This window comes from Gadus chalcogrammus, chromosome 12, assembly GCF_026213295.1.
Source record: "Gadus chalcogrammus isolate NIFS_2021 chromosome 12, NIFS_Gcha_1.0, whole genome shotgun sequence".
NCBI lineage: Eukaryota > Metazoa > Chordata > Actinopteri > Gadiformes > Gadidae > Gadus > Gadus chalcogrammus.
Window position 1 is genome coordinate 11752882 of NC_079423.1, and position 25773 is coordinate 11778654.

At 44.9% G+C, this 25773-nt stretch overlaps 27 non-coding genes across 27 annotated transcripts; all 27 read left to right on the forward strand.

Annotated features, from left to right (window-relative positions):
* The first annotated feature begins 642 nt into the window (after positions 1 to 642).
* Positions 643 to 761, forward strand: LOC130399177 (5S ribosomal RNA). The gene has a single exon (XR_008901703.1). It is a non-coding gene; the product is annotated as a 5S ribosomal RNA (ribosomal RNA).
* A 529-nt stretch (positions 762 to 1290) lies between these two features.
* Positions 1291 to 1409, forward strand: LOC130399178 (5S ribosomal RNA). Its single transcript, XR_008901704.1, has one exon. It is a non-coding gene; the product is annotated as a 5S ribosomal RNA (ribosomal RNA).
* Positions 1410 to 1938: 529 nt separating this feature from the next.
* LOC130399179 (5S ribosomal RNA) lies at positions 1939 to 2057 on the forward strand. The gene has a single exon (XR_008901705.1). It is a non-coding gene; the product is annotated as a 5S ribosomal RNA (ribosomal RNA).
* Positions 2058 to 2586: 529 nt separating this feature from the next.
* LOC130399180 (5S ribosomal RNA) lies at positions 2587 to 2705 on the forward strand. Its single transcript, XR_008901706.1, has one exon. It is a non-coding gene; the product is annotated as a 5S ribosomal RNA (ribosomal RNA).
* Positions 2706 to 3234: 529 nt separating this feature from the next.
* LOC130399181 (5S ribosomal RNA) lies at positions 3235 to 3353 on the forward strand. The gene has a single exon (XR_008901707.1). It is a non-coding gene; the product is annotated as a 5S ribosomal RNA (ribosomal RNA).
* Positions 3354 to 3872: 519 nt separating this feature from the next.
* LOC130399182 (5S ribosomal RNA) lies at positions 3873 to 3991 on the forward strand. The gene has a single exon (XR_008901708.1). It is a non-coding gene; the product is annotated as a 5S ribosomal RNA (ribosomal RNA).
* Positions 3992 to 4520: 529 nt separating this feature from the next.
* Positions 4521 to 4639, forward strand: LOC130399183 (5S ribosomal RNA). Its single transcript, XR_008901709.1, has one exon. It is a non-coding gene; the product is annotated as a 5S ribosomal RNA (ribosomal RNA).
* A 519-nt stretch (positions 4640 to 5158) lies between these two features.
* LOC130399184 (5S ribosomal RNA) lies at positions 5159 to 5277 on the forward strand. The gene has a single exon (XR_008901710.1). It is a non-coding gene; the product is annotated as a 5S ribosomal RNA (ribosomal RNA).
* A 529-nt stretch (positions 5278 to 5806) lies between these two features.
* Positions 5807 to 5925, forward strand: LOC130399187 (5S ribosomal RNA). Its single transcript, XR_008901712.1, has one exon. It is a non-coding gene; the product is annotated as a 5S ribosomal RNA (ribosomal RNA).
* A 529-nt stretch (positions 5926 to 6454) lies between these two features.
* Positions 6455 to 6573, forward strand: LOC130399673 (5S ribosomal RNA). Its single transcript, XR_008902176.1, has one exon. It is a non-coding gene; the product is annotated as a 5S ribosomal RNA (ribosomal RNA).
* A 529-nt stretch (positions 6574 to 7102) lies between these two features.
* LOC130399188 (5S ribosomal RNA) lies at positions 7103 to 7221 on the forward strand. Its single transcript, XR_008901713.1, has one exon. It is a non-coding gene; the product is annotated as a 5S ribosomal RNA (ribosomal RNA).
* A 529-nt stretch (positions 7222 to 7750) lies between these two features.
* LOC130399189 (5S ribosomal RNA) lies at positions 7751 to 7869 on the forward strand. Its single transcript, XR_008901714.1, has one exon. It is a non-coding gene; the product is annotated as a 5S ribosomal RNA (ribosomal RNA).
* A 529-nt stretch (positions 7870 to 8398) lies between these two features.
* On the forward strand, positions 8399 to 8517 carry LOC130399190 (5S ribosomal RNA). Its single transcript, XR_008901715.1, has one exon. It is a non-coding gene; the product is annotated as a 5S ribosomal RNA (ribosomal RNA).
* Positions 8518 to 9046: 529 nt separating this feature from the next.
* On the forward strand, positions 9047 to 9165 carry LOC130399191 (5S ribosomal RNA). The gene has a single exon (XR_008901716.1). It is a non-coding gene; the product is annotated as a 5S ribosomal RNA (ribosomal RNA).
* Positions 9166 to 9694: 529 nt separating this feature from the next.
* Positions 9695 to 9814, forward strand: LOC130395569 (5S ribosomal RNA). The gene has a single exon (XR_008898613.1). It is a non-coding gene; the product is annotated as a 5S ribosomal RNA (ribosomal RNA).
* A 657-nt stretch (positions 9815 to 10471) lies between these two features.
* On the forward strand, positions 10472 to 10590 carry LOC130399825 (5S ribosomal RNA). The gene has a single exon (XR_008902322.1). It is a non-coding gene; the product is annotated as a 5S ribosomal RNA (ribosomal RNA).
* A 7027-nt stretch (positions 10591 to 17617) lies between these two features.
* LOC130400204 (5S ribosomal RNA) lies at positions 17618 to 17736 on the forward strand. Its single transcript, XR_008902680.1, has one exon. It is a non-coding gene; the product is annotated as a 5S ribosomal RNA (ribosomal RNA).
* Positions 17737 to 18255: 519 nt separating this feature from the next.
* Positions 18256 to 18374, forward strand: LOC130399192 (5S ribosomal RNA). Its single transcript, XR_008901717.1, has one exon. It is a non-coding gene; the product is annotated as a 5S ribosomal RNA (ribosomal RNA).
* A 519-nt stretch (positions 18375 to 18893) lies between these two features.
* LOC130394313 (5S ribosomal RNA) lies at positions 18894 to 19012 on the forward strand. Its single transcript, XR_008897484.1, has one exon. It is a non-coding gene; the product is annotated as a 5S ribosomal RNA (ribosomal RNA).
* Positions 19013 to 19539: 527 nt separating this feature from the next.
* LOC130394491 (5S ribosomal RNA) lies at positions 19540 to 19658 on the forward strand. The gene has a single exon (XR_008897644.1). It is a non-coding gene; the product is annotated as a 5S ribosomal RNA (ribosomal RNA).
* A 519-nt stretch (positions 19659 to 20177) lies between these two features.
* On the forward strand, positions 20178 to 20296 carry LOC130400959 (5S ribosomal RNA). The gene has a single exon (XR_008903425.1). It is a non-coding gene; the product is annotated as a 5S ribosomal RNA (ribosomal RNA).
* Positions 20297 to 20825: 529 nt separating this feature from the next.
* LOC130400113 (5S ribosomal RNA) lies at positions 20826 to 20944 on the forward strand. Its single transcript, XR_008902594.1, has one exon. It is a non-coding gene; the product is annotated as a 5S ribosomal RNA (ribosomal RNA).
* Positions 20945 to 21463: 519 nt separating this feature from the next.
* LOC130399965 (5S ribosomal RNA) lies at positions 21464 to 21582 on the forward strand. Its single transcript, XR_008902455.1, has one exon. It is a non-coding gene; the product is annotated as a 5S ribosomal RNA (ribosomal RNA).
* Positions 21583 to 22111: 529 nt separating this feature from the next.
* LOC130401175 (5S ribosomal RNA) lies at positions 22112 to 22230 on the forward strand. The gene has a single exon (XR_008903636.1). It is a non-coding gene; the product is annotated as a 5S ribosomal RNA (ribosomal RNA).
* A 529-nt stretch (positions 22231 to 22759) lies between these two features.
* LOC130400700 (5S ribosomal RNA) lies at positions 22760 to 22878 on the forward strand. The gene has a single exon (XR_008903176.1). It is a non-coding gene; the product is annotated as a 5S ribosomal RNA (ribosomal RNA).
* Positions 22879 to 24755: 1877 nt separating this feature from the next.
* LOC130401141 (5S ribosomal RNA) lies at positions 24756 to 24873 on the forward strand. The gene has a single exon (XR_008903599.1). It is a non-coding gene; the product is annotated as a 5S ribosomal RNA (ribosomal RNA).
* A 529-nt stretch (positions 24874 to 25402) lies between these two features.
* LOC130399193 (5S ribosomal RNA) lies at positions 25403 to 25521 on the forward strand. The gene has a single exon (XR_008901718.1). It is a non-coding gene; the product is annotated as a 5S ribosomal RNA (ribosomal RNA).
* The last annotated feature ends 252 nt before the right edge of the window (positions 25522 to 25773 follow it).

The following is a 25773-nucleotide window of genomic DNA, read 5'->3' on the forward strand; positions in this document are numbered from 1 at the left end:
AAAAAAGAGAAAAAAAACACACCCGGTCTCGTTTGATCTCGGAAGCTAAGCAGGGTCGGGCCTGGTTAGTACTTGGATGGGAGACCGCCTGGGAATACCAGGTGCTGTAAGCTTTTTCTTTTTCAACTCGAGCTCATTGACTCCGTGGCCTACCGTGGCGTACCGTGACCTGATGTTTACTGCCAACCGCTTTGGAGGATTTAAGCAACATACAAAAACTGACAACGTCTCTCAAAACTATTTTTGTGAAACATGAGGACAGTATAGTGATACTGCCAGCAGGGAGCACCAGAGAGCTGAACCGACAGTTGTACATTTCTTAAACTTTCACCAACACAAACACGCACGCTCACTTCAGATCATGGGAGGACGTCAAAAAATCACCACCCATTCTCTGACACTTTAACCGTTAACCTTGGTTCAAACATTTAACATCACACGCACACGCAGTGTATTTCAGATAATTAATGAATTCAGATGTCACAATGATCGTTTACATGGATAAGGAGTCCTACTGAATCAATTACTGCCGTTTATATCTAACTAATGATTGTTTTTGTAAAAGTGTAACGTCGAGCCTCAGCAGCTTTCTCACTCCTTATGTGCTACTGTATAAAACCTGGTTTTGCGCCTGCACTAATTGCTTACGGCCATACCACCCTGAACACGCCCGATCTCGTCTGATCTCGGAAGCTAAGCAGGGTCGGGCCTGGTTAGTACTTGGATGGGAGACCGCCTGGGAATACCAGGTGCTGTAAGCTTTTTCTTTTTCAACTCGAGCTCATTGCCTCCGTGGCCTACCGTGGCGTACCGTGACCTGATGTTTACTGCCAACCGCTTTGGAGGATTTAAGCAACATACAAAAACTGACAACGTCTCTCAAAACTATTTTTGTGAAACATGAGGACAGTATAGTGATACTGCCAGCAGGGAGCACCAGAGAGCTGAACCGACAGTTGTACATTTCTTAAACTTTCACCAACACAAACACGCACGCTCACTTCAGATCATGGGAGGACGTCAAAAAATCACCACCCATTCTCTGACACTTTAACCGTTAACCTTGGTTCAAACATTTAACATCACACGCACACGCAGTGTATTTCAGATAATTAATGAATTCAGATGTCACAATGATCGTTTACATGGATAAGGAGTCCTACTGAATCAATTACTGCCGTTTATATCTAACTAATGATTGTTTTTGTAAGAGTGTAACGTCGAGCCTCAGCAGCTTTCTCACTCCTTATGTGCTACTGTATAAAACCTGGTTTTGCGCCTGCACTAATTGCTTACGGCCATACCACCCTGAACACGCCCGATCTCGTCTGATCTCGGAAGCTAAGCAGGGTCGGGCCTGGTTAGTACTTGGATGGGAGACCGCCTGGGAATACCAGGTGCTGTAAGCTTTTTCTTTTTCAACTCGAGCTCATTGACTCCGTGGCCTACCGTGGCGTACCGTGACCTGATGTTTACTGCCAACCGCTTTGGAGGATTTAAGCAACATACAAAAACTGACAACGTCTCTCAAAACTATTTTTGTGAAACATGAGGACAGTATAGTGATACTGCCAGCAGGGAGCACCAGAGAGCTGAACCGACAGTTGTACATTTCTTAAACTTTCACCAACACAAACACGCACGCTCACTTCAGATCATGGGAGGACGTCAAAAAATCACCACCCATTCTCTGACACTTTAACCGTTAACCTTGGTTCAAACATTTAACATCACACGCACACGCAGTGTATTTCAGATAATTAATGAATTCAGATGTCACAATGATCGTTTACATGGATAAGGAGTCCTACTGAATCAATTACTGCCGTTTATATCTAACTAATGATTGTTTTTGTAAAAGTGTAACGTCGAGCCTCAGCAGCTTTCTCACTCCTTATGTGCTACTGTATAAAACCTGGTTTTGCGCCTGCACTAATTGCTTACGGCCATACCACCCTGAACACGCCCGATCTCGTCTGATCTCGGAAGCTAAGCAGGGTCGGGCCTGGTTAGTACTTGGATGGGAGACCGCCTGGGAATACCAGGTGCTGTAAGCTTTTTCTTTTTCAACTCGAGCTCATTGACTCCGTGGCCTACCGTGGCGTACCGTGACCTGATGTTTACTGCCAACCGCTTTGGAGGATTTAAGCAACATACAAAAACTGACAACGTCTCTCAAAACTATTTTTGTGAAACATGAGGACAGTATAGTGATACTGCCAGCAGGGAGCACCAGAGAGCTGAACCGACAGTTGTACATTTCTTAAACTTTCACCAACACAAACACGCACGCTCACTTCAGATCATGGGAGGACGTCAAAAAATCACCACCCATTCTCTGACACTTTAACCGTTAACCTTGGTTCAAACATTTAACATCACACGCACACGCAGTGTATTTCAGATAATTAATGAATTCAGATGTCACAATGATCGTTTACATGGATAAGGAGTCCTACTGAATCAATTACTGCCGTTTATATCTAACTAATGATTGTTTTTGTAAAAGTGTAACGTCGAGCCTCAGCAGCTTTCTCACTCCTTATGTGCTACTGTATAAAACCTGGTTTTGCGCCTGCACTAATTGCTTACGGCCATACCACCCTGAACACGCCCGATCTCGTCTGATCTCGGAAGCTAAGCAGGGTCGGGCCTGGTTAGTACTTGGATGGGAGACCGCCTGGGAATACCAGGTGCTGTAAGCTTTTTCTTTTTCAACTCGAGCTCATTGACTCCGTGGCCTACCGTGGCGTACCGTGACCTGATGTTTACTGCCAACCGCTTTGGAGGATTTAAGCAACATACAAAAACTGACAACGTCTCTCAAAACTATTTTTGTGAAACATGAGGACAGTATAGTGATACTGCCAGCAGGGAGCACCAGAGAGCTGAACCGACAGTTGTACATTTCTTAAACTTTCACCAACACAAACACGCACGCTCACTTCAGATCATGGGAGGACGTCAAAAAATCACCACCCATTCTCTGACACTTTAACCGTTAACCTTGGTTCAAACATTTAACATCACACGCACACGCAGTGTATTTCAGATAATTAATGAATTCAGATGTCACAATGATCGTTTACATGGATAAGGAGTCCTACTGAATCAATTACTGCCGTTTATATCTAACTAATGATTGTTTTTGTAAAAGTGTAACGTCGAGCCTCAGCAGCTTTCTCACTCCTTATGTGCTACTGTATAAAACCTGGTTTTGCGCCTGCACTAATTGCTTACGGCCATACCACCCTGAACACGCCCGATCTCGTCTGATCTCGGAAGCTAAGCAGGGTCGGGCCTGGTTAGTACTTGGATGGGAGACCGCCTGGGAATACCAGGTGCTGTAAGCTTTTTCTTTTTCAACTCGAGCTCATTGCCTCCGTGGCGTACCGTGACCTGATGTTTACTGCCAACCGCTTTGGAGGATTTAAGCAACATACAAAAACTGACAACGTCTCTCAAAACTATTTTTGTGAAACATGAGGACAGTATAGTGATACTGCCAGCAGGGAGCACCAGAGAGCTGAACCGACAGTTGTACATTTCTTAAACTTTCACCAACACAAACACGCACGCTCACTTCAGATCATGGGAGGACGTCAAAAAATCACCACCCATTCTCTGACACTTTAACCGTTAACCTTGGTTCAAACATTTAACATCACACGCACACGCAGTGTATTTCAGATAATTAATGAATTCAGATGTCACAATGATCGTTTACATGGATAAGGAGTCCTACTGAATCAATTACTGCCGTTTATATCTAACTAATGATTGTTTTTGTAAAAGTGTAACGTCGAGCCTCAGCAGCTTTCTCACTCCTTATGTGCTACTGTATAAAACCTGGTTTTGCGCCTGCACTAATTGCTTACGGCCATACCACCCTGAACACGCCCGATCTCGTCTGATCTCGGAAGCTAAGCAGGGTCGGGCCTGGTTAGTACTTGGATGGGAGACCGCCTGGGAATACCAGGTGCTGTAAGCTTTTTCTTTTTCAACTCGAGCTCATTGACTCCGTGGCCTCCCGTGGCGTACCGTGACCTGATGTTTACTGCCAACCGCTTTGGAGGATTTAAGCAACATACAAAAACTGACAACGTCTCTCAAAACTATTTTTGTGAAACATGAGGACAGTATAGTGATACTGCCAGCAGGGAGCACCAGAGAGCTGAACCGACAGTTGTACATTTCTTAAACTTTCACCAACACAAACACGCACGCTCACTTCAGATCATGGGAGGACGTCAAAAAATCACCACCCATTCTCTGACACTTTAACCGTTAACCTTGGTTCAAACATTTAACATCACACGCACACGCAGTGTATTTCAGATAATTAATGAATTCAGATGTCACAATGATCGTTTACATGGATAAGGAGTCCTACTGAATCAATTACTGCCGTTTATATCTAACTAATGATTGTTTTTGTAAGAGTGTAACGTCGAGCCTCAGCAGCTTTCTCACTCCTTATGTGCTACTGTATAAAACCTGGTTTTGCGCCTGCACTAATTGCTTACGGCCATACCACCCTGAACACGCCCGATCTCGTCTGATCTCGGAAGCTAAGCAGGGTCGGGCCTGGTTAGTACTTGGATGGGAGACCGCCTGGGAATACCAGGTGCTGTAAGCTTTTTCTTTTTCAACTCGAGCTCATTGACTCCGTGGCGTACCGTGACCTGATGTTTACTGCCAACCGCTTTGGAGGATTTAAGCAACATACAAAAACTGACAACGTCTCTCAAAACTATTTTTGTGAAACATGAGGACAGTATAGTGATACTGCCAGCAGGGAGCACCAGAGAGCTGAACCGACAGTTGTACATTTCTTAAACTTTCACCAACACAAACACGCACGCTCACTTCAGATCATGGGAGGACGTCAAAAAATCACCACCCATTCTCTGACACTTTAACCGTTAACCTTGGTTCAAACATTTAACATCACACGCACACGCAGTGTATTTCAGATAATTAATGAATTCAGATGTCACAATGATCGTTTACATGGATAAGGAGTCCTACTGAATCAATTACTGCCGTTTATATCTAACTAATGATTGTTTTTGTAAGAGTGTAACGTCGAGCCTCAGCAGCTTTCTCACTCCTTATGTGCTACTGTATAAAACCTGGTTTTGCGCCTGCACTAATTGCTTACGGCCATACCACCCTGAACACGCCCGATCTCGTCTGATCTCGGAAGCTAAGCAGGGTCGGGCCTGGTTAGTACTTGGATGGGAGACCGCCTGGGAATACCAGGTGCTGTAAGCTTTTTCTTTTTCAACTCGAGCTCATTGACTCCGTGGCCTACCGTGGCGTACCGTGACCTGATGTTTACTGCCAACCGCTTTGGAGGATTTAAGCAACATACAAAAACTGACAACGTCTCTCAAAACTATTTTTGTGAAACATGAGGACAGTATAGTGATACTGCCAGCAGGGAGCACCAGAGAGCTGAACCGACAGTTGTACATTTCTTAAACTTTCACCAACACAAACACGCACGCTCACTTCAGATCATGGGAGGACGTCAAAAAATCACCACCCATTCTCTGACACTTTAACCGTTAACCTTGGTTCAAACATTTAACATCACACGCACACGCAGTGTATTTCAGATAATTAATGAATTCAGATGTCACAATGATCGTTTACATGGATAAGGAGTCCTACTGAATCAATTACTGCCGTTTATATCTAACTAATGATTGTTTTTGTAAGAGTGTAACGTCGAGCCTCAGCAGCTTTCTCACTCCTTATGTGCTACTGTATAAAACCTGGTTTTGCGCCTGCACTAATTGCTTACGGCCATACCACCCTGAACACGCCCGATCTCGTCTGATCTCGGAAGCTAAGCAGGGTCGGGCCTGGTTAGTACTTGGATGGGAGACCGCCTGGGAATACCAGGTGCTGTAAGCTTTTTCTTTTTCAACTCGAGCTCATTGACTCCGTGGCCTACCGTGGCGTACCGTGACCTGATGTTTACTGCCAACCGCTTTGGAGGATTTAAGCAACATACAAAAACTGACAACGTCTCTCAAAACTATTTTTGTGAAACATGAGGACAGTATAGTGATACTGCCAGCAGGGAGCACCAGAGAGCTGAACCGACAGTTGTACATTTCTTAAACTTTCACCAACACAAACACGCACGCTCACTTCAGATCATGGGAGGACGTCAAAAAATCACCACCCATTCTCTGACACTTTAACCGTTAACCTTGGTTCAAACATTTAACATCACACGCACACGCAGTGTATTTCAGATAATTAATGAATTCAGATGTCACAATGATCGTTTACATGGATAAGGAGTCCTACTGAATCAATTACTGCCGTTTATATCTAACTAATGATTGTTTTTGTAAAAGTGTAACGTCGAGCCTCAGCAGCTTTCTCACTCCTTATGTGCTACTGTATAAAACCTGGTTTTGCGCCTGCACTAATTGCTTACGGCCATACCACCCTGAACACGCCCGATCTCGTTTGATCTCGGAAGCTAAGCAGGGTCGGGCCTGGTTAGTACTTGGATGGGAGACCGCCTGGGAATACCAGGTGCTGTAAGCTTTTTCTTTTTCAACTCGAGCTCATTGACTCCGTGGCCTACCGTGGCGTACCGTGACCTGATGTTTACTGCCAACCGCTTTGGAGGATTTAAGCAACATACAAAAACTGACAACGTCTCTCAAAACTATTTTTGTGAAACATGAGGACAGTATAGTGATACTGCCAGCAGGGAGCACCAGAGAGCTGAACCGACAGTTGTACATTTCTTAAACTTTCACCAACACAAACACGCACGCTCACTTCAGATCATGGGAGGACGTCAAAAAATCACCACCCATTCTCTGACACTTTAACCGTTAACCTTGGTTCAAACATTTAACATCACACGCACACGCAGTGTATTTCAGATAATTAATGAATTCAGATGTCACAATGATCGTTTACATGGATAAGGAGTCCTACTGAATCAATTACTGCCGTTTATATCTAACTAATGATTGTTTTTGTAAAAGTGTAACGTCGAGCCTCAGCAGCTTTCTCACTCCTTATGTGCTACTGTATAAAACCTGGTTTTGCGCCTGCACTAATTGCTTACGGCCATACCACCCTGAACACGCCCGATCTCGTCTGATCTCGGAAGCTAAGCAGGGTCGGGCCTGGTTAGTACTTGGATGGGAGACCGCCTGGGAATACCAGGTGCTGTAAGCTTTTTCTTTTTCAACTCGAGCTCATTGCCTCCGTGGCCTACCGTGGCGTACCGTGACCTGATGTTTACTGCCAACCGCTTTGGAGGATTTAAGCAACATACAAAAACTGACAACGTCTCTCAAAACTATTTTTGTGAAACATGAGGACAGTATAGTGATACTGCCAGCAGGGAGCACCAGAGAGCTGAACCGACAGTTGTACATTTCTTAAACTTTCACCAACACAAACACGCACGCTCACTTCAGATCATGGGAGGACGTCAAAAAATCACCACCCATTCTCTGACACTTTAACCGTTAACCTTGGTTCAAACATTTAACATCACACGCACACGCAGTGTATTTCAGATAATTAATGAATTCAGATGTCACAATGATCGTTTACATGGATAAGGAGTCCTACTGAATCAATTACTGCCGTTTATATCTAACTAATGATTGTTTTTGTAAGAGTGTAACGTCGAGCCTCAGCAGCTTTCTCACTCCTTATGTGCTACTGTATAAAACCTGGTTTTGCGCCTGCACTAATTGCTTACGGCCATACCACCCTGAACACGCCCGATCTCGTCTGATCTCGGAAGCTAAGCAGGGTCGGGCCTGGTTAGTACTTGGATGGGAGACCGCCTGGGAATACCAGGTGCTGTAAGCTTTTTCTTTTTCAACTCGAGCTCATTGACTCCGTGGCCTACCGTGGCGTACCGTGACCTGATGTTTACTGCCAACCGCTTTGGAGGATTTAAGCAACATACAAAAACTGACAACGTCTCTCAAAACTATTTTTGTGAAACATGAGGACAGTATAGTGATACTGCCAGCAGGGAGCACCAGAGAGCTGAACCGACAGTTGTACATTTCTTAAACTTTCACCAACACAAACACGCACGCTCACTTCAGATCATGGGAGGACGTCAAAAAATCACCACCCATTCTCTGACACTTTAACCGTTAACCTTGGTTCAAACATTTAACATCACACGCACACGCAGTGTATTTCAGATAATTAATGAATTCAGATGTCACAATGATCGTTTACATGGATAAGGAGTCCTACTGAATCAATTACTGCCGTTTATATCTAACTAATGATTGTTTTTGTAAAAGTGTAACGTCGAGCCTCAGCAGCTTTCTCACTCCTTATGTGCTACTGTATAAAACCTGGTTTTGCGCCTGCACTAATTGCTTACGGCCATACCACCCTGAACACGCCCGATCTCGTCTGATCTCGGAAGCTAAGCAGGGTCGGGCCTGGTTAGTACTTGGATGGGAGACCGCCTGGGAATACCAGGTGCTGTAAGCTTTTTCTTTTTCAACTCGAGCTCATTGACTCCGTGGCCTACCGTGGCGTACCGTGACCTGATGTTTACTGCCAACCGCTTTGGAGGATTTAAGCAACATACAAAAACTGACAACGTCTCTCAAAACTATTTTTGTGAAACATGAGGACAGTATAGTGATACTGCCAGCAGGGAGCACCAGAGAGCTGAACCGACAGTTGTACATTTCTTAAACTTTCACCAACACAAACACGCACGCTCACTTCAGATCATGGGAGGACGTCAAAAAATCACCACCCATTCTCTGACACTTTAACCGTTAACCTTGGTTCAAACATTTAACATCACACGCACACGCAGTGTATTTCAGATAATTAATGAATTCAGATGTCACAATGATCGTTTACATGGATAAGGAGTCCTACTGAATCAATTACTGCCGTTTATATCTAACTAATGATTGTTTTTGTAAAAGTGTAACGTCGAGCCTCAGCAGCTTTCTCACTCCTTATGTGCTACTGTATAAAACCTGGTTTTGCGCCTGCACTAATTGCTTACGGCCATACCACCCTGAACACGCCCGATCTCGTCTGATCTCGGAAGCTAAGCAGGGTCGGGCCTGGTTAGTACTTGGATGGGAGACCGCCTGGGAATACCAGGTGCTGTAAGCTTTTTCTTTTTCAACTCGAGCTCATTGACTCCGTGGCCTACCGTGGCGTACCGTGACCTGATGTTTACTGCCAACCGCTTTGGAGGATTTAAGCAACATACAAAAACTGACAACGTCTCTCAAAACTATTTTTGTGAAACATGAGGACAGTATAGTGATACTGCCAGCAGGGAGCACCAGAGAGCTGAACCGACAGTTGTACATTTCTTAAACTTTCACCAACACAAACACGCACGCTCACTTCAGATCATGGGAGGACGTCAAAAAATCACCACCCATTCTCTGACACTTTAACCGTTAACCTTGGTTCAAACATTTAACATCACACGCACACGCAGTGTATTTCAGATAATTAATGAATTCAGATGTCACAATGATCGTTTACATGGATAAGGAGTCCTACTGAATCAATTACTGCCGTTTATATCTAACTAATGATTGTTTTTGTAAGAGTGTAACGTCGAGCCTCAGCAGCTTTCTCACTCCTTATGTGCTACTGTATAAAACCTGGTTTTGCGCCAGCACTAATTGCTTACGGCCATGCCACCCTGAACACGCCCGATCTCGTCTGATCTCGGAAGCTAAGCAGGGTCGGGCCTGGTTAGTACTTGGATGGGAGACCTCCTCAGAAGCCCATGTTGCTGTAAGTAGTGACGGGTGTCACCAAAAAAGAAAAAAAAACACGCCCGATCTCGTTTGATCTCGGATGCTAAGCAGGGTCGGGCCTGGTTAGTACTTGGATGGGAGACCGCCTGGGAATACCAGGTGCTGTAAGCATTTTCTTTTTTCAACTCGAGCTCATTGCCTCCGTGGCCTACCGTGGCGTACCGTGACCTGATGTTTACTGCCAACCGCTTTGGAGGATTTAAGCAACATACAAAAACTGACAACGTCTCTCAAAACTATTTTTGTGAAACATGAGGACAGTATAGTGATACTGCCAGCAGGGAGCACCAGAGAGCTGAACCGACAGTTGTACATTTCTTAAACTTTCACCAACACAAACACGCACGCTCACTTCAGATCATGGGAGGACGTCAAAAAATCACCACCCATTCTCTGACACTTTAACCGTTAACCTTGGTTCAAACATTTAACATCACACGCACACGCAGTGTATTTCAGATAATTAATGAATTCAGATGTCACAATGATCGTTTACATGGATAAGGAGTCCTACTGAATCAATTACTGCCGTTTATATCTAACTAATGATTGTTTTTGTAAAAGTGTAACGTCGAGCCTCAGCAGCTTTCTCACTCCTTATGTGCTACTGTAGAAAACCTGGTTTTGCGCCTGCACTAATTGCTTACGGCCATACCACCCTGAACACGCCCGATCTCGTCTGATCTCGGTAGCTAAGCAGGGTCGGGCCTGGTTAGTACTTGGATGGGAGACCGCCTGGGAATACCAGGTGCTGTAAGCTTTTTCTTTTTCAACTCGAGCTCATTGCCTCCGTGGCCTACCGTGGCGTACCGTGACCTGATGTTTACTGCCAACCGCTTTGGAGGATTTAAGCAACATACAAAAACTGACAACGTCTCTCAAAACTATTTTTGTGAAACATGAGGACAGTATAGTGATACTGCCAGCAGGGAGCACCAGAGAGCTGAACCGACAGTTGTACATTTCTTAAACTTTCACCAACACAAACACGCACGCTCACTTCAGATCATGGGAGGACGTCAAAAAATCACCACCCATTCTCTGACACTTTAACCGTTAACCTTGGTTCAAACATTTAACATCACACGCACACGCAGTGTATTTCAGATAATTAATGAATTCCGATGTCACAATGATCGTTTACATGGATAAGGAGTCCTACTGAATCAATTACTGCCGTTTATATCTAACTAATGATTGTTTTTGTAAGAGTGTAACGTCGAGCCTCAGCAGCTTTCTCACTCCTTATGTGCTACTGTATAAAACCTGGTTTTGCGCCTGTACTAATTGCTTACGGCCATACCACCCTGAACACGCCCATTGAGGAAGTGATACGCTCATTGAGGAAGTGTTTGGTGTGCTTGAGTGGTGAGAGGAGGACGGTGTTGGAGCGAGGATTCTTTTGGTGGTAAATCAAGTATTTATAGATATTTTTTTGGTTAGTTTTTCGTCTCGTCGTTTATTCCCCCGACAGCTTGCTGTTTGGGGGAGTATTAGTATACTTTAGTTCGGTTTTTTTCCGATGTCTCACGCGGTTTCGGAAACTCGAATGGAGGACGGCATGGAACGGAACACGGCTCCTGCTGCGGTGACGGATGGTGGTTGTGTGGCGAAGAGGACATCGGAGGACGTACTAGGCGGGAGACCGGTGACTGCGGAGAGAGCAACAAGAGAGAAGGAGGACAAGGTTGCGGATGGTGGCCCGAGCTACAGCAGGGAGTTGTCTGTGGCTGTGGAGCTTGTGGGAGAGGAGAAAATCCCGATGATTGAGATGCTAAGGGCGATGCAGAGTGTATGTGGATTGGTCTTGGGATGTCGCTACCTCTCATTGAACCAATATGAAGTAACGATGAATCACCCCAACGGGAAGAGGCGATTGTTGGATGGTTTTAGGATAAGGGGGACCAGCGTCGTCGCAAAAGACTTGACTGCAGATGAGATGGTGGTGTCCTTTATGAGTCTACCAGTGTACATTACGGATGAGGAGATTCTGAAGAAGCTTGCGGACTGGGGTGTGGAGGCAGTTTCGCCGATTGCAAGGAGGAAGTGGCCTGGGATGACCATATGTGAGGGTACACGGTTTGTTAAGGTGAAGTTTAACAAGGAAGTACGGTCCTTGCCTTGGTCCACACGTTTTGACACTGAAAAGGGTGCTGAATATTTCCGTGTCATCCATGACAGACAATTAAAGGTGTGTAGATTGTGCATCCAGCCTGGACATATAGTGAGGGACTGTCCTGACTTCCTCTGTCGGAAGTGCGGGAAGCAGGGGCACTATGCAAGGGAGTGTGTGGCTGTGATTAAATGCAGAGAGTGTGGTAATAGAAAGGAAAATTGTGTGTGTAAGGAGGAGCAGGTGGGAGGGGGTGCCCTCTCAGTTGACCCAGACTCAAGGGCTGTATCGTTGGAGAGTGAGGGAAGTGGAGGGGAAGAGAGTGCGGAAGAGGAGATGGAGCACGGGGAGCTGTCTGACGGGGAGACAGTCTTGGACAGTCAGCTACAGGTTGAGCTGAAGGACCCGGGTGTGGGGGGCACGGGGTTGCCCGGGGGGCAAAGCTCTCAAGTAGAGCTTTCCTCTCTACCGGCATCTGGGCACCCTACACCAGCGGAGGGCATAGCCAAGGTGCCGCGGGGGTCTGGACAGTTGGGGAACGAGGCGGGACATGGCACGGGGGCTAGCCTGGAAGTTGATTTGGTTGTGTCAATGGCCCCGGCATCAGGGGGAGATGGGGGCACAGGGATGGGGGGGGGCAGGAGCTCTCAAGCGGGGCTCCTCTCTTTACAGGCGCCCGGGTGGCCTACAGTAGAGGAAGATGCAGCCTGGGGGTCTTGTGCTGTGACTATTGAGGATACAGCCGACGCGTCTCATTGGCGTGGTATGGCGCCTATAATTCCCCCCCCCACACTGGCTGATGGAAGGGAGAGGGAGAATAAGTCTGGGAATGAGGCGTTGGGTGTTTGTAGGGAGAGGGCGCCCAGGGTCAGACGCAGGAGAGGGGTTGATTCCGATGAGGAACAGAGGAACTTGAAAAAGAAAGGGGTACGTAAAAAAAAAAATGATTTTAACAGTAATACCCACTCTGTGTCTTTTGATTTCAATGGTCACACTCACATCAATTAACATCAACGGTCTTAACAATATGGCGAAGTTTGATGAGGTGTTAATCAATTTTAAATCCGATATTTTAGTGCTGCAGGAAACAAACTGGACACAGGCTAAAATGCCAGAAATCAAGGAGAAATGGAGGGGACTGTTATTCGTCAACTGTGGGACGGCAAGATCGTGTGGTGTGGCAATACTTGTAAAGGAGGATGTGGTTGGGAATGTGAAGGAGGTTCTGAATGATGGGAAGGGGAGGGTGATTGGAATCGATTTTGATGTTAATAATGTAACGTATAGACTAATTAATGTATACGCACCTAACAGAGAAGTGGAAAAAAGGCTATTTTTTATCTCTCTTGGTTTGCTCTGCACTAGGAATTGTGTTCTCGTGGGAGATTTTAATGTGTTTTGTAGCAAGCTGGATGTTTATAGGAGAGATAGTTTTAGACAGGATTCGGCCCGGAAGGCTTTGTTCAAAATGATTGAGGATGGGGGTTTGGTCGATGTGTGGAGGGTTAGAAATGCTGCCAAGAGGGAATTTTCTAGGAGGCAGATAGTGAACGGAGTGCTAAAGCAAAGTAGGATCGATTTATGTTTAGCACGACAGGACATCGCTGATACTTTGAGCAGTGTACAGTATAAATTCACTGGTTATAGTGATCATGCAGCAATAATCTTTCAGATGGGTGACAGAAGTAGAGGGACAGGGGGGGGAGTTTGGTGTTTGAATACAAGTGTGTTGGAAGAGAGCGAGTATATTGAGATGGTGAGAGGGTGTGTTAAGGAGCAAATGAATTGTGTGGGGTATGATGCAGACGTGTGTGAGTGGTGGGAATGTGTGAAGATAAAGGTGAAAATGTTGAGCATCAATTATTGTAAAAAGCGGAGTCAAGTAAAGAGGAGGACGGAATGTGTATTGAGAGAGCGAATGGCTGAGGAATTGAGGAGGTTAGATGACGATGTGAATAGGGACTTAGCTGACTACATAGGCATTAAAGGGGAATTAGAATCTTATGAAAGGGAGAGGTGTAAAGGGGCAATAGTTAGGAATCGGGCGCAGTATGCGGTAGATGGGGAGAAATGTACGTCTTTCTTTTTGGGGCTGGAAAAACGGAAACAGGGTAGAACATACATAGCTCAGATAGAGGATGAGAGAGGGGAAGTGGTACATGATTTTGTGGGGGTGTTGGAGAGAGTGCAGGGGTTTTACAGTGATTTATTTAGCAAAGGCTATGTAGATAAGGATAGTGTGGACAAGGTATTAGGAACGGTTGAGCATGTGTTATCGGATAGTGATAGGGAAGTATGTGAGTGTGAGTTAGGAGAATCGGAGGTGATGGCGGCCGTCAGCAGCCTGTCCAATAACAAAAGTCCTGGCTCTGATGGATTGCCGGCAGAGTTTTACAAGTGCTTGAGTGAGTTGTTATGTCCGATTTTATTAAAGGTATATAGGGAAATGGAAAGGTTAGGGATGGTTAGCAAGTCGATGTCGACGGGGTTAATAGCGGTACTCTACAAGAATAAGGGTAGTAAATTGCAGTTAGGGAACTACAGAGGGTTAAGTCTGTTGAACACTGACTATAAGGTACTGGCCAAAACTTTAGCTAATCGGATTAAGTCGGTAGTAGGGACCATAGTTTCATCAACCCAAACTTACAGTATTCCAGGGAGAGATATAGCGGACACGATAGGGTTAGTTAGGGATGTAGTGAGGCATATGAAAGAAGAGGGAGGTGTAGTATTGAGTGTAGATTTTAACAAAGCTTTTGATAGGGTAGAACATGAGTTTATGTTTAGGGCGCTAGAGAGATTTGGTTTTGGGGATAGGTTAGTGAAGTGGATTCGATTATTGTATAGTAATGCAAAGAGTAGGGTCAAGTGTAACGGGGTATTGACGGATAGTTTTAGATTAGAGAGGTCAGTTAGGCAGGGTTGTCCGTTATCTGCATTATTGTACAGTATAACGGCTGAACCATTAGCCACCATGCTAAAAAAGGATCAGCACATACAAGGCATCAACATCCCGGGAGGAGGTAGGAGTTTAATCCATCAATACGCAGATGACACAAGCATTACAGTTAGGAATTTGGCCAGTGTGAAAAGGGTAATTGAGTTATTGGGAATATATGGGAGTGCATCGGGGGCAAAGATTAACCTGGAAAAGTCAGAGATCCTTTGTGTAGGGGCAGTGGATATGAGCGAGTGTGACATTCCGCTGACTGTTTCTAAGGGGATGATAAAGGTATTAGGTGTGAATGTGGGTGTGGATGAAAATGAGGCAAGGGATGTCACGTGGACAGGGGTTCTGAATAAAGTGAAGCAGAATTTGAATTTATGGAAGATGAGGAAGTTGAGACTGAGGGGTAAGGTGATTGTGGTGAATTGCTTGATGATGTCACGGGTGAATCATGTGCTGAGCACCCTGGATCTACCATTGAGGGTAGTAAAGGAGTTGAATGGGGCTGTTAACAATTTTTTGTGGGATGGGAAACCGGCCAAAATTGCGCATAAGGTCTTGACGAATGGGTATGAGGATGGAGGACTGAAATTGATAGATGTGGAGGTGAAGAAAAGGGCGTTACGAGTGAAAACAATTAAGAAATATTTATTTGGAAAGGAGGAGTATTGTTGGATGGGTTTTTTTGAGGACTATTTGCACAGGTATGGTGGTTGTGGTGTGAATGGTCTTTTTATGATGTTTAATAAGCCGAGGTGTCAAGGGATGTCGTATTTCTATCGAGAGGTTTTTGAGGCATGGGGGAAATATTTGGAGTACGTGAAGTATGAGTGTGTGGACAGAGCCGAGGTTCTGAATCAGCCAATCTTTCAGAACCCAAAAATACTTCACAATAACAGAATACTGGTCAGTAAACATTTTGAGAAAGCCGGTATTAAACAGGTCAAGCATTTAATGTTGGAGGGGGGTAACGTTTTTAAGGCGGAACAGGTGATCATAAGGGATGTAAGGAGGTTTAATAGAGATGTGAGGGGGGCTGTGGTTGTTGGGATGTATAGGAGAGTAAAGGGAAGTATTGGTACAGGGTGGATGACACTACTGTTAGGACAGGGAGGGATAGGCGAGGAGAACACGATGGTCGAGTTGGGGGTGGAGAGGGGAGGTAAGAGAGTTAAGTTTGAGGATGTTAGTACAAAAAGTGTGTATATGGATTTGATGGGCGGTGGGATGAAGAGGCCAGCGTCAGAGAAGGTGTGGGGAAAGGCTTTTGAGGGGTTTGACGTGAAGAAAATGTGGGGCAACTTGAATGTGAAGTATAACTCTATTGAATGTGAGCACAATGATTTTAAGATCAGGCACAATAGGGTTTTCACGAATGTTGTTTTGCACCAAATTGATAGTACTGTGGGTAGAGTGTGCAATGTTTGTAAAGAGGTGGATGAGACCTTCGATCATTATTTCATTGAATGTTCAATGTTGTTTGTTTTTTTTGAGAAGGTTAAGGATTTGCTGAGTGTACACTGTGGGATCAAGGTTGGGAAGGATGTTGAATGGAAGAAACTGTTGTTGTTTGGTGTGGTTGGAAAGGTGAAAGATGTGAATGTAAATTTGGTGAATTTCATGTTGAGCACAGTCCGTCATGCAATTGTATGCAGGAGGAACGTTGCGCAATATGAGGAGAGGGTGATACCGGTATGGGAGTGGTTTGTGGCAACTTTTAAAAAGAATGTGAGGTTGGTCCACACGCTTAGGAGGGAGGATTTTCACAAGTATTTTGTTAGGAACAGCACTTTAGTCATGTTAACGGAATCAGGGACGTTAGGATTTAGTGTGTAGTGTGGGCATTGTTTTTCCTGCTTGTTAAGACCTGGCGGACCACTCCGAGGCAAATATTTGTTGTGTATGATTAGGGTTAACCTCTCTATGTGATTGTTGCGTACATTTGTGATTATCAACTATCTGTATGTCTTCTGTATGTCATACTGTGTTTGGTTATGACCGTAAAAGATTGTAAATTACTGTAAATACGGAATTTTAATTGTAAACTATATTTTTTGATAATAAAAAAAAAAGAAAAAACAAAAAAAAAAAAAACCCGATCTCGTCTGATCTCGGAAGCTAAGCACGGTCGGGCCTGGTTAGTACTTGGATGGGAGACCGCCTGGGAGACCGCCTGGGAATACCAGGTGCGGTAAGCTTTTTCTTTTTCAACTCGAGCTCATTGCCTCCGTGGCCTACCGTGGCGTACCGTGACCTGATGTTTACTGCCAACCGCTTTGGAGGATTTAAGCAACATACAAAAACTGACAACGTCTCTCAAAACTATTTTTGTGAAACATGAGGACAGTATAGTGATACTGCCAGCAGGGAGCACCAGAGAGCTGAACCGACAGTTGTACATTTCTTAAACTTTCACCAACACAAACACGCACGCTCACTTCAGATCATGGGAGGACGTTAAAAAATCACCACCCATTCTCTGACACTTTAACCGTTAACCTTGGTTCAAACATTTAACATCACACGCACACGCAGTGTATTTCAGATAATTAATGAATTCAGATGTCACAATGATGGTTTACATGGATAAGGAGTCCTACTGAATCAATTACTGCCGTTTATATCTAACTAATGATTGTTTTTGTAAGAGTGTAACGTCGAGCCTCAGCAGCTTTCTCACTCCTTATGTGCTACTGTATAAAACCTGGTTTTGCGCCTGCACTAATTGCTTGCGGCCATACCACCCTGATCACTCCCGATCTCGTCTGATCTCGGAAGCTAAGCAGGGTCGGGCCTGGTTAGTACTTGGATGGGAGACCGCCTGGGAATACCAGGTGCTGTAAGCTTTTTCTTTTTCAACTCGAGCTCATTGACTCCATGGCGTACCGTGACCTGATGTTTACTGCCAACCGCTTTGGAGGATTTAAGCAACATACAAAAACTGACAACGTCTCTCAAAACTATTTTTGTGAAACATGAGGACAGTATAGTGATACTGCCAGCAGGGAGCACCAGAGAGCTGAACCGACAGTTGTACATTTCTTAAACTTTCACCAACACAAACACGCACGCTCACTTCAGATCATGGGAGGACGTCAAAAAATCACCACCCATTCTCTGACACTTTAACCGTTAACCTTGGTTCAAACATTTAACATCACACGCACACGCAGTGTATTTCAGATAATTAATGAATTCCGATGTCACAATGATCGTTTACATGGATAAGGAGTCCTACTGAATCAATTACTGCCGTTTATATCTAACTAATGATTGTTTTTGTAAGAGTGTAACGTCGAGCCTCAGCAGCTTTCTCACTCCTTATGTGCTACTGTATAAAACCTGGTTTTGCGCCTGCACTAATTGCTTACGGCCATACCACCCTGAACACGCCCGATCTCGTCTGATCTCGGAAGCTAAGCAGGGTCGGGCCTGGTTAGTACTTGGATGGGAGACCGCCTGGGAATACCAGGTGCTGTAAGCTTTTTCTTTTTCAACTCGAGCTCATTGACTCCGTGGCGTACCGTGACCTGATGTTTACTGCCTACGGCTTTGGAGGATTTAAGCAACATACAAAAACTGACAACGTCTCTCAAAACTATTTTTGTGAAACATGAGGACAGTATAGTGATACTGCCAGCAGGGAGCACCAGAGAGCTGAACCGACAGTTGTACATTTCTTAAACTTTCACCAACACAAACACGCACGCTCACTTCAGATCATGGGAGGACGTCAAAAAATCACCACCCATTCTCTGACACTTTAACCGTTAACCTTGGTTCAAACATTTAACATCACACGCACACGCAGTGTATTTCAGATAATTAATGAATTCAGATGTCACAATGATCGTTTACATGGATAAGGAGTCCTACTGAATCAATTACTGCCGTTTATATCTAACTAATGATTGTTTTTGTAAAAGTGTAACGAAGAGCCTCAGCAGCTTTCTCACTCCTTATGTGCTACTGTATAAAACCTGGTTTTGCGCCTGCACTAATTGCTTACGGCCATACCACGCTGAACACGCCCGATCTCGTTTGATCTCGGAAGCTAAGCAGGGTCGGGCCTGGTTAGTACTTGGATGGGAGACCGCCTGGGAATACCAGGTGCTGTAAGATTTTTCTTTTTCAACTCGAGCTCATTGACTCCGTGGCCTACCGTGGCGTACCGTGACCTGATGTTTACTGCCAACCGCTTTGGAGGATTTAAGCAACATACAAAAACTGACAACGTCTCTCAAAACTATTTTTGTGAAACATGAGGACAGTATAGTGATACTGCCAGCAGGGAGCACCAGAGAGCTGAACCGACAGTTGTACATTTCTTAAACTTTCACCAACACAAACACGCACGCTCACTTCAGATCATGGGAGGACGTCAAAAAATCACCACCCATTCTCTGACACTTTAACCGTTAACCTTGGTTCAAACATTTAACATCACACGCACACGCAGTGTATTTCAGATAATTAATGAATTCAGATGTCACAATGATGGTTTACATGGATAAGGAGTCCTACTGAATCAATTACTGCCGTTTATATCTAACTAATGATTGTTTTTGTAAGAGTAACGTCGAGCCTCAGCAGCTTTCTCACTCCTTATGTGCTACTGTATAAAACCTGGTTTTGCGCATGCACTAATTGCTTACGGTCATACCACCCTGAACACGCCCGATCTCGTCTGATCTCGGAAGCTAAGCAGGGTGGGCCCTGGTTAGTACTTGGAAGGGAGACCTCCTGGGAATACCAGGTGCTGTAAGCTTTTTCTTTTTCAACTCGAGCTCATTGACTCCGTGGCGTACCGTGACCTGATGTTTACTGCCAACCGCTTTGGAGGATTTAAGCAACATACAAAAACTGACAACGTCTCTCAAAACTGTTTTTGTGAAACATGAGGACAGTATAGTGATACTGCCAGCAGGGAGCACCAGAGAGCTGAACCGACAGTTGTACATTTCTTAAACTTTCACCAACACAAACACGCACGCTCACTTCAGATCATGGGAGGACGTCAAAAAATCACCACCCATTCTCTGACACTTTAACCGTTAACCTTGGTTCAAACATTTAACATCACACGCACACGCAGTGTATTTCAGATAATTAATGAATTCAGATGTCACAATGATCGTTTACATGGATAAGGAGTCCTACTGAATCAATTACTGCCGTTTATATCTAACTAATGATTGTTTTTGTAAAAGTGTAACGTCGAGCCTCAGCAGCTTTCTCACTCCTTATGTGCTACTGTATAAAACCTGGTTTTGCGCCTGCACTAATTGCTTACGGCCATACCACCCTGAACACACCCGATCTCGTTTGATCTTGGAAGCTAAGCAGGGTCGGGCCTGGTTAGTATTTGGATGGGAGACCGCCTGGGAATACCAGGTGCTGTAAGCTTTTTCTTTTTCAACTCGAGCTCATTGACTCCGTGGCCTCCCGTGGCGTACCGTGACCTGATGTTTACTGCCAACCGCTTTGGAGGATTTAAGCAACATACAAAAACTGACAACGTCTCTCAAAACTATTTTTGTGAAACATGAGGACAGTATAGTGATACTGCCAGCAGGGAGCACCAGAGAGCAGAACCGACAGTTGTACATTTCTTAAACTTTCACCAACACAAACACGCACGCTCACTTCAGATCATGGGAGGACGTCAAAAAATCACCACCCATTCTCTGACACTTTAACCGTTAACCTTGGTTCAAACATTTAACATCACACGCACACGCAGTGTATTTCAGATAATTAATGAATTCAGATGTCACAATGATGGTTTACATGGATAAGGAGTCCTACTGAATCAATTACTGCCGTTTATATCTAACTAATGATTGTTTTTGTAAGAGTGTAACGTCGAGCCTCAGCAGCTTTCTCACTCCTTATGTGCTACTGTATAAAACCTGGTTTTGCGCATGCACTAATTGCTTACGGCCATACCACCCTGAACACGCCCGATCTCGTCTGATCTCGGAAGCTAAGCAGGGTCGGGCCTGGTTAGTACTTGGAAGGGAGACCGCCTGGGAATACCAGGTGCTGTAAGCTTTTTCTTTTTCAACTCGAGCTCATTGACTCCGTGGCGTACCGTGACCTGATGTTTACTGCCAACCGCTTTGGAGGATTTAAGCAACATACAAAAACTGACAACGTCTCTCAAAACTATTTTTGTGAAACATGAGGACAGTACAGTGATACTGCCAGCAGGGAGCACCAGAGAGCTGAACCGACAGTTGTACATTTCTTAAACTTTCACCAACACAAACACGCACGCTCACTTCAGATCATGGGAGGACGTCAAAAAATCACCACCCATTCTCTGACACTTTAACCGTTAACCTTGGTTCAAACATTTAACATCACACGCACACGCAGTGTATTTCAGATAATTAATGAATTCAGATGTCACAATGATCGTTTACATGGATAAGGAGTCCTACTGAATCAATTACTGCTGTTTATATCTAACTAATGATTGTTTTTGTAAAAGTGTAACGTCGAGCCTCAGCAGCTTTCTCACTCCTTATGTGCTACTGTATAAAACCTGGTTTTGCGCCTGCACTAATTGCTTACGGCCATACCACCCTGAACACACCCGATCTCGTTTGATCTCGGAAGCTAAGCAGGGTCGGGCCTGGTTAGTATTTGGATGGGAGACCGCCTGGGAATACCAGGTGCTGTAAGCTTTTTCTTTTTCAACTCGAGCTCATTGACTCCGTGGCCTCCCGTGGCGTACCGTGACCTGATGTTTACTGCCAACCGCTTTGGAGGATTTAAGCAACATACAAAAACTGACAACGTCTCTCAAAACTATTTTTGTGAAACATGAGGACAGTATAGTGATACTGCCAGCAGGGAGCACCAGAGAGCTGAACCGACAGTTGTACATTTCTTAAACTTTCACCAACACAAACACGCACGCTCACTTCAGATCATGGGAGGACGTCAAAAAATCACCACCCATTCTCTGACACTTTAACCGTTAACCTTGGTTCAAACATTTAACATCACACGCACACGCAGTGTATTTCAGATAATTAATGAATTCAGATGTCACAATGATGGTTTACATGGATAAGGAGTCCTACTGAATCAATTACTGCCGTTTATATCTAACTAATGATTGTTTTTGTAAGAGTGTAACGTCGAGCCTCAGCAGCTTTCTCACTCCTTATGTGCTACTGTATAAAACCTGGTTTTGCGCATGCACTAATTGCTTACGGCCATACCACCCTGAACACGCCCGATCTCGTCTGATCTCGGAAGCTAAGCAGGGTCGGGCCTGGTTAGTACTTGGATGGGAGACAGCCTGGGAATACCAGGTGCTGTAAGCTATTTCTTTTTCAACTCGAGCTCATTGCCTCCGTGGCCTACCGTGGCGTACCGTGACCTGATGTTTACTGCCAACCGCTTTGGAGGATTTAAGCAACATACAAAAACTGACAACGTCTCTCAAAACAATTTTTGTGAAACATGAGGACAGTATAGTGATACTGCCAGCAGGGAGCACCAGAGAGCTGAAACGACAGTTGTACATTTCTTAAACTTTCACCAACACAAACACGCACGCTCACTTCAGATCAAGGGAGGACGTCAAAAAATCACCACCCATTCTCTGACACTTTAACCGTTAACCTTGGTTCAAACATTTAACATCACACGCACACGCAGTGTATTTCAGATAATTAATTAATTCAGATGTCACAATGATCGTTTACATGGATAAGGAGTCCTACTGAATCAATTACTGCCGTTTATATCTAACTAATGATTGTTTTTGTAAAAGTGTAACGTCGAGCCTCAGCAGCTTTCTCACTCCTTATGTGCTACTGTATAAAACCTGGTTTTGCGCCTGCACTAATTGCTTACGGCCATACCATCCTGAACATGCCCGATCTCGTCTGATCTCGGAAGCTAAGCAGGGTCGGGCCTGGTTAGTACTTGGATGGGAGACCGCCTGGGAATACCAGGTGCTGTAAGCATTATCTTTTTCAACTCGAGCTCATTGACTTTGTTGCCTACCGTGGCGTACCGTGACCTGGGGCCTCATGTACTAAGACTTGCGTGGATTTCATACTGAAACTTGGCGTACGCCAAAACCCAGAAACTGTCTTACGCACAAATAAATTCAGATGTATCAAAGTGTGCGAACGCATGGATCCAAGCACGTTTCTTTTGTACATCTCGATCAACGTTGAATTGAGCGCACATGCCGAGGTGCCAAACTCCTCCCTGTCCACGCCCTCATTTAAATATGCAATTTCATTTAAATAGGCCTCTGGACCTGAGATTCACCTCTTAATCCGATCACCTGGCACCATGAACAGAGGCAAAAAACGAAACTTCACGGAGTCTGAGCTCGAGATTTTGCTCCACGAGGTAGAAATGCGCAAGCATATGCTATTGGAACCCTGTCAACGCAAAACAAAAGAGAAGTGAGTGGGAGTGTGTTTGCGAGGCCGTCAATGCAGTGGGGTCTCAGCAGCGCACACACTCTGAAATTAAAAAAAAGTGGTCAGACCTCAAGGTGGAGGTGAAGCGGCGGGTTTCTGCCCACCGCCGAAGCGTGACCGCAACAGGTGGGGGGACGGGAGTGGGGGAACTCTCCCCCTTCTATTTGAGAGTGGCCGCTTTGATCGGTGACACGGCTCTCACCGGAGTGGTGGGAGCCCATGAAGGGGACACCGATCATCCCCAAGGTAAATATGCTGAAGTCATAAATGCTGTAATTATACTGGTCATACAATTGGCTGCTTGCAATACACATAAGTCGTGCGTAAAGATGCCAGGATATTAAAGACTTTGACTCGTGTTTATTAACTTAAATTTTTTATTTTTGAATAGACAAGCAATGAGAGGGCACGGATTGCTCCGTCGGCCCCGGCGTCTCCTCCGTCGGCCTCGGCGTCTCCTCCGTCGGCCCCGGCGTCTCCTCCGTCGGCCCCGGCGTCTCCAGCGCCCTTCGGATTTGACCATTTGCGATGTCCTCTAACAACGCTAACGCAGCCATTTTTAAAACAATTTTCTTCATCCATTGCGCATGCTTTTATAGCCACCCATATAATTGCAAGGTGTGTTAATTGTTCATTAGTGTGTCTCTGATGTGCAAATCACTCTGAGTCATTGTTTTCACCTTTTTTCCCAGTTTCCCAGCGTCACCTCTAAGCGTCGCCAAAGGAACAATAGCTGTAGAAACCATGGACATAATGGTAGAAACGTGCGTACGACAGCTCTGGAGCTGGCGTGGGGACCGCACATTTTTACGGTCATTTCACGTTTTGTACATCTGAACGTGAGCGTGGAAAAGGACGTACGCCACGTTTTTGTGCGTACGCAACCTTAGTACATGAGGCCCCTGATGTTTACTGCCAACCGCTTTGGAGGATTTAAGCAACATACAAAAACTGACAACGTCTCTCAAAACTATTTTTGTGAAACATGAGGACAGTATAGTGATACTGCCAGCAGGGAGCACCAGAGAGCTGAACCGACAGTTGTACATTTCTTAAACTTTCACCAACGCAAACACGCACGCTCACTTCAGATCATGGGAGGACATCAAAAAATCACCACCCATTCTCTGACACTTTAACCGTTAACCTTGGTTCAAACATTTAACATCACACGCACACGCAGTGTATTTCAGATAATTATTGAATTCAGATGTCACAATGATCGTTTACATGGATAAGGAGTCCTACTGAATCAATTACTGCCGTTTATATCTAACTAATGATTGTTTTTGTAAAAGTGTAACGTCAAGCCTCAGCAGCTTTCTCACTCCTTATGTGCTACTGTATAAAACCTGTTTTTGCGCATGCACTATTTGCTTACGGCCATACCAGCGCCTGCACTAATTGCTTACGGCCATACCACCCTGAACACGCCCGATCTCGTTGATCTCGGAAGCTAAGCAGGGTCGGGCCTGGTTAGTACTTGGATGGGAGACCGCCTGGGAATACCAGGTGCTGTAAGCTTTTTCTTTTTCAACTCGAGCTCATTGACTCCGTGGCCTACCGTGGCGTACCGTGACCTGATGTTTACTGCCAACCGCTTTGGAGGATTTAAGCAACATACAAAAACTGACAACGTCTCTCAAAACTATTTTTGTGAAACATGAGGACAGTATAGTGATACTGCCAGCAGGGAGCACCAGAGAGCTGAACCGACAGTTGTACATTTCTTAAACTTTCACCAACACAAACACGCACGCTCACTTCAGATCATGGGAGGACGTCAAAAAATCACCACCCATTCTCTGACACTTTAACCGTTAACCTTGGTTCAAACATTTAACATCACACGCACACGCAGTGTATTTCAGATAATTAATGAATTCAGATGTCACAATGATCGTTTACATGGATAAGGAGTCCTACTGAATCAATTACTGCCGTTTATATCTAACTAATGATTGTTTTTGTAAGAGTGTAACGTCGAGCCTCAGCAGCTTTCTCACTCCTTATGTGCTACTGTATAAAACCTGGTTTTGCGCCTGCACTAATTGCTTACGGCCATACCACCCTGAACACGCCCGATCTCGTCTGATCTCGGAAGCTAAGCAGGGTCGGGCCTGGTTAGTACTTGGATGGGAGACCGCCTGGGAATACCAGGTGCTGTAAGCTTTTTCTTTTTCAACTCGAGCTCATTGACTCCGTGGCGTACCGTGACCTGATGTTTACTGCCAACCGCTTTGGAGGATTTAAGCAACATACAAAAACTGACAACGTCTCTCAAAACTATTTTTGTGAAACATGAGGACAGTATAGTGATACTGCCAGCAGGGAGCACCAGAGAGCTGAACCGACAGTTGTACATTTCTTAAACTTTCACCAACACAAACACGCACGCTCACTTCAGATCATGGGAGGACGTCA